A 6,926-nucleotide genomic window follows, 5' to 3' on the forward strand; every position below is an offset into this window, starting at 1 on the left:
TTCTCAAAGTAATATTCATCGGCCGTAAACTCGTGTTTACGGCCCAAGAACCTTGTTTTTACTGCCTTTGAGAATGATTTAATTACATATACAATTTCGATGCTATGAGTTTGCAAAAAGATTCATAGGCCATAAACTTCGAGTTTACGGCCCAAGAACAAAAATGTTTACTGCCGAAAATTGTTCAATATTTAAAATTCGAGTTTTATTGTTTACTTTGGCCGTAAAGTTGTTTCCACAACTCAAATTTATTTATAATAAATAAATTTGTTTTGACCATATTTTTTATTTAAATTTTTTTTTGGTCAAAATAAAATTTTTTCTTACAGTTCGTGTATGAGTGCATAAAATGGCGAATTTGAAATTTTCAGACATGCACAACCTTGCAATCGTACTTGCAGATCCTCCGACAATTCACTCCGATATGCGCTCAATGATACATTGGTTGCGGGAATGTTGTTTAGCAAACGCGATCATGGGAGCTTGTGATTGATGAAGGTTTCATTCGCGAGGCGCTGCTCATTGACGATCAACCCAATTTCCCAACGGAAATCGGAATTGAAGACGCTCAACGAATTCTACGCAGAATGAGCTATGAGGGAACTTTTCCGCCAACACTGAAGAAGTTATTGCATCGATACCGGAGGTTCTTAGCGCAATTTTTTGTTAGTTGCATTTCGGGCAGAAGGTCTTGAGCCGATGAGATTTCGCAGCGCACAACTGGTGCACTGGTATCTCTTGCTGCTGGCGTAAGATTCAACTTCTCAAAGTTCATCTTGGATGAATTTGTCATTAACATTAGAGCCTCTACCCGAGATACTTTTTTGCTGTATCCTCGTTTCATCTAGCTATTTATCAACATTCAGTTTCCGGATGTGAGAAAGGAAGGAGAGACTCTCGATATGAAGTCTTTGGGTCCACACACTATGGGACTAATCAAACAAAATCATAAAGGCATGGTTATCTTTCAAGGACTATATCCTCTAGAGAAGTTTGGAAAGTTTACAGATTTGGATGAACCCACGGAGTCATACGATTCGTCTGAACAAACCTCGTCAGAGCAGGCATCTGTAGAAAAATCGACTTTGAATAACGTTGTTATTGATATATCAGAGGATGAAGGAACTGAAAAAGATAACACACCAACTCCTGACGCTCAAATCGCCTCAGAACTTGAACAAGAGTTGAGCCCATGATCAAGATGGTGTGGAAATTCATGTGGGTGAAGAAAGAAACGATTCATTCAATGATATTGATTTAACAGGTTTTGATCGTGATGACATTGCGGCTTCCTTAGCCAGCAGTGAAAATGTTGTGTCGCATGAAAGCCTTGACACGATTTTCAACAATGTCGATGACATTGTTCTACAAACAACCGAGACCAAGAAGTCAAGTGAAACATTTGAAACTCAAACTCCAACGTCAAAACAAATGGCATCCGCTCCAATTCCTATGGAGGCAGTTATAGGATGTTCCCCTTCTATATCCGCTTCTCCTACTACAGAACCATTTATGAGTGTATTTACCCCAGATTCTGACCAACCTCAGTCTAAGAGACAAAGGCTAGACGTGAGGCTATCTGACCTAATTGCAATCTTGATTAGCGGTCTTCCTACCCCTCCTATCACTACTACTACCACTAGAGTCACAACCACCAAAATGTTTCCAACAGGTCCGAGCTCAGCATTTACTGTTGGTGGTCCCTCTGCACTGCCTGGTTTCTCAGTTCCAAGATATAATCGAGATGTTGCTTCTGAAAGGTTGGCGTTGCACATGGTTGAAGAACAACTTCTATCGCCAGACCCTCGAGGAAAAGGTGTTGCCATTGAAGAAGGTGGTGCTAGGGATGACAATCTCACTCTTTCTGGTTTGCAAAAGGAGATTTCAGTTTTAAGCCAGAAGAATATCGAGTTAGATATTCAGGTAGCGGAACTTCGTGATGAGAATGTGAACCTTAGGATTCATGTCTCTAAGTTGCAATCAGATAAATCTAATCTTGGAGTACAAGTGGCCGAGCTCAAAAACGATAAAAAGCTGAAGACTAAGCAGATTTCCGACTTGCAAGATCATTTCAATCTGCTAACTTCAAGCTACTTTGAACTGAAGAAGGAACTTGAAGTAGACCTTGGAGACAAATATCAAACGTCTGTTGAAGAACAAAGGATCAATATTCATGTGAAAGCTTTCCCAGTTGACCTACCAGTCGGTCAGTCTTCTAGTACTGCTAATCGTAGTGTTGATGAACCTCCTTTGGCTCCACATATTACAGAAATCATTCGTCGTGGTCAAGAAGAAGAAGTGAAGAAAGGACAATTTCTGTTCAAGAGAAACTCTAATATGAATGCTTCTCGGGGCGAACCGTTAATCACAGTTACTGATCTTGAAGTGGTTCGGTTCCGAGATACGTTTGGAGACAGATCGGGAGTTGCTTCTTGGGGATTCCATGAACCCCTTATGATGTGGATAGTCATTCGCAAGAGCGGTAATTCTGAGTTATACAAGAATAGTCATGATTTTAGCTCGTTCACGAGGGTTGATTTGGCAGAGCTGTCTCAAGCTCCCTTCATCAATTTAATTAATAATCCACAAGTTACTCAATTCAAGCACTTCCTTGATGATAAAGTCAAAAAGGGGTTTCCGTCTATGCCAACAGCAGAATCTATCATATTTGAACATTCATATGTTTTGGAACCATCCACTGACAAGCCATTGCAGATAGTGATGTGGCCGGCAACGAAACAAGTCAAGCAGTTTCCGGTGCTTCAAGGCTTTTCAGATGGGTCTCTTAGTTCATTGGAGTGCTGGGTTTTTGATGAAACTACTTCAGGTGCTGTTATTAAGCTTAAAGATGGGTGCATCAGGCTCTATGATCGCAGAGACTTGTTACAGTTTAGGAAGTGGGATATTCACTATCTCAGCAACTTTCATATTAAGGTTGTTGAAGATATATATGAAGAAGGTGCTAAAGTGTACACGACAATGGTGGCTGAAATTTTGAGCAAGCGTATGTGGAACGGAGCCATGGGACAATTGGATGTTATGATTGTCAACAAGGGGTGACCTTGTGCTAATCCAAACCAAGGGGGAGATTGAAGGGCCTTGAATAATGGTTTGGTCTAGGTATAAGAGTCAGTGATAGGGGTGTGTTTATGAAACATGTTTTTGTTTATGTTTGAGGTTGTAATAGAGTTTACGGGGGTAAACTCCTTATGGCCGTAAACACCTCATGGTCCTAAGGTCTATATATATAGATTTGTGTCATATATTTTAGGTTGTTGATGCCTTTTGTGTTTTCAAGTTCCACAAAGTTGTATCAGACGTCTTAAGGCTATAAAGCGTATGCAAGCTTGGTTTGTTATTTCTTTGCTTACTATTTCGTATTGTGTGGTTGTTATTTGCTTTTGATCATTGGTAGATCCGATTTTGGACTTTACAGTATAAACTACCCAAAATCATTAAAAACTTGTGTTTACGGTTTGGGAACACCTCACAAAACCATAAACTCCCTTAAAGGGGTTTTGAAGCCCCAAAACCCTTCCAAATTCCTTCTAGTGCTTAGATATGGCTTAAGGATTTGCATATACGAGATTTGAGCACCAAAATCACATCATTTGGGTAGTAAACATGAGTTTACAGCCCAAGAATATTCTTAGACCGTAAACACATCTTCAAGGACCTTAAACACATTTTAAGGTGTTAAATTGCCCCTTAAACTCCTCGAACGGATTCCATGAGTGTCTAGAACGTTCTATTCCCTCAAGAGATGCACAAAAACATATAAAAATGTGTCACATTTGAGTTTATGGGTTGGGAAGGTCTCCCAAAACCGTAAAACCTTCAATGGGGTGTTTAAGTGCCCTAAACACCTTATGACTTAGATTTGGGTCTAGAACCTTGTATGCTTAACCAACAACCACCAAAACACATGATTCATGGATAAACATGAGTTTACGGCCGTAAAATCATGTGTTTACGGCAGTAAACTCCCCAAGTGACATTTAAGAACCGTAAACTCTTTTTCCAAGGTCAATTCAAGTCCCGATCACTTACTAAGCCATGGAATCAACCCTAGAACCTTCCTTTGAGCATTGTAAGGCCTTTAAACATCCAAAAGCACACCACTTATGAATTTACAGCCGTAAACTCATGGGGACATGGTCTTTGGACTGTAAACACCTCTAAGGGCTTACTCTTGAAGAGTAAACTCCTTATCTAGGACATACACTTCCTTATGTGCTACCCGGATCACTCCTAACACTTGAGATAAAGTGTTTTCGTGTCTTGGAGTGTACTGTCGTATCTAATTATTAGTTCAAAGTCTAATAGATACAATTGTGTATCTCTTCATATTACATAGGAACCTCACGTATACTCAAGCCCCGAAGTGACATTTAGCATCCACTCGACACATTTCTTTTCTGGTGAGTTTATACCCCTACACTTTTTCCATTTTTCAATGTTTTCTGGGGGGGGGGGGGGGGGGAATACAAGCAAATGTACAAGAATATCTTGTACTCAAACTTATGATTTCTTATGAAATGTTTCACATTCCGTATGCTTTTAACTCTGGAAACTGTATTAACCAACCGTTTAACTTATAGAGTTAGTTTTCAAACTATTTGTGAAACTCATTAAAAATGATATATTTTATATTTCACAAATGATTTCCACGTAATTACCGTTAAAAGCATCAACTTCGGAACTTTTCTAACATCGTTGGTAACACTCCCCTGGATACGAGAGTGGAGGACTAAACAACCGGATTTTGTGACGTCATTGGTAACACTCCCACACAATACGAGAGTGAAGGACAAAATTTCATTAATCTTAAGATTGGAGACACATCCTTGGTAACACTCCCCCGGATACGAGAGTGTAGGACTACCCCTATAACCAGAATCTCTTGGAGGGAGAACGTGACTTGTGTGTATAGATCTATACAGGATTGACTACCCCGCACCTGGCTGCTAGCTACAGTCGGACCAATAGGTCTACGGGTGACAAAAGTCATATCAATGATATTAGCCTAGTATGAGGCTTATCCAGTCTAATGTATGGTTATGGAACTCGCAACTTGGATTATGAAAACTTTTCTACTTACCTATTAGTGTTATATACATGTTAACACTAATGCACTTTTCAAGGATAACCAGGTTTTCAGAATACTTATCTTAACACTGCAAGTATGGTAGATACTTGTACATTACATTCAGAACCGATAACCAACTACAATCTTTTAAGAAAAATACGGGTTTTTCCTGGGATAACTGAACTGTTCATAACCAGATTGCATAACAAACGGATAACTAAACTTTACATATAAGAAAATATGGGATTTTCTTGGATAACACTTTTTCAGAAAACGAAAGGAACTTGTTCATTTTCAGAAAAGAAACCGCTTATGAACTCACCAGCTTTATGCTGATTTTCAAACTGCTTGTATTCTCAGGTCCACATTAGACAGGTACCCCGCGATCTTTTGGAGAAGATGGAGCATTTTAGCAGTCACGTCTCTACTTTTGTTCAAACTAATGTGTATATAAAACATGTATTACTTTACTTTCGAACAAATGTAAATATTTCTATGTAATGTAATGGTTGTGTTTACTATGCTTAGTATGTACATTGGTTGTGATACTTTACATGACGTCCTCCACCCCGGAATGTTTCCCCCATCGGTTTCGGGGTGTGATAGATTGGTATTAGAGCCCTTGTTTATAGTGAACTAAGTATACCAAACCTTACATGGTATAAGACTATAAACACTAAGGGGCCGAAGTGCTCTAAACTAAAAGTATACTTTAAAATATAAGTATTTTCAAAAGTATACAAGAATAAGTAACATCCATAAACCATAACTACGAGTAGAACAAAACAAGTAATTAGGTGTTGTACATTGCGGTTAAACCTGGGCAGTTATGTAGTCATGTCTAGGGTCAATATAGCCTGATCAACTATATTCAGTTGAGACACGACCAACATGTGCTTGGGAGCGACTGTGGTGTGCAGCATGCCTAAAACTTACCTAATATCTAACAATGATTCATCATTGCAGCGAAACATAAAATACTATGGGAGTATTTTAGCCAAAACCAAATACTTTGTAGAAATTCATTCCGAGTGTTGCTACTCGTTCCTTCTTTAGCGATAATTTATCTGCTTTGATAAATCCTTCCTGTTTTATCGCTTACTAGAACTTTATATCTGTCATAATGAGATATCTCTTGTTCCATAACTATTGATTCAATTCAGAGGACTTATGATCCTCTCTTTCCTGGATATTATAGATCAAGATGCCTCTAAAGAAAAGACCCAGCTCAAAGAACAACAATCCTCCTCCACCACCACCTCCCTCTTCGTTTGATCCCGCCATGTTCCAAGGGGTTGTTACTGCTGTTGTGTCTGCTGCCATGTCACAAATGAACCCTGGTGGTTCAGGCGGACCAGGAGGTGGAACTCACCCTCAAAACATAGAGGGTAGTCAGGGACATCGGAAGGATTTTTCCTACAAAGATTTTATGAATGCGAAACCTACACCCTTCAATGGCACTGGAGGTGTCATTACCCTAACTCGATGGTTCGAGAAGATCGAATCTATTTTTGAAATATGTGCCTGCTCTGAATCTGATAAGGTGAAGTTCGTCGCCTGCAGATTCACCGATAAAACCCTGACTTGGTGGAACGGATGAGTCAAATCCCTAACCCTACCTATAGCCAATGCTATGGGTTGGGTGGTCATGAAGGAGCTTCTGCTTGCGGAGTACTGCCCTCGCAGTGAAATGCAGAAGTTGGAACACGAACTTTGGAACCTGAAGATGAAGGGTTTTGATATCGCCGCTTACACCCCAAGATTTGATGACTTGGCGCTTTTCTGCCCGGGAATGGTTCCCCTGGAGGGTAAAAAGATTGAGAGATTCATCTGGGGG

This window comes from Lactuca saligna, chromosome 5, assembly GCF_052625555.1.
Source record: "Lactuca saligna cultivar CGN05327 chromosome 5, ASM5262555v1, whole genome shotgun sequence".
Taxonomy (NCBI): domain Eukaryota; kingdom Viridiplantae; phylum Streptophyta; class Magnoliopsida; order Asterales; family Asteraceae; genus Lactuca; species Lactuca saligna.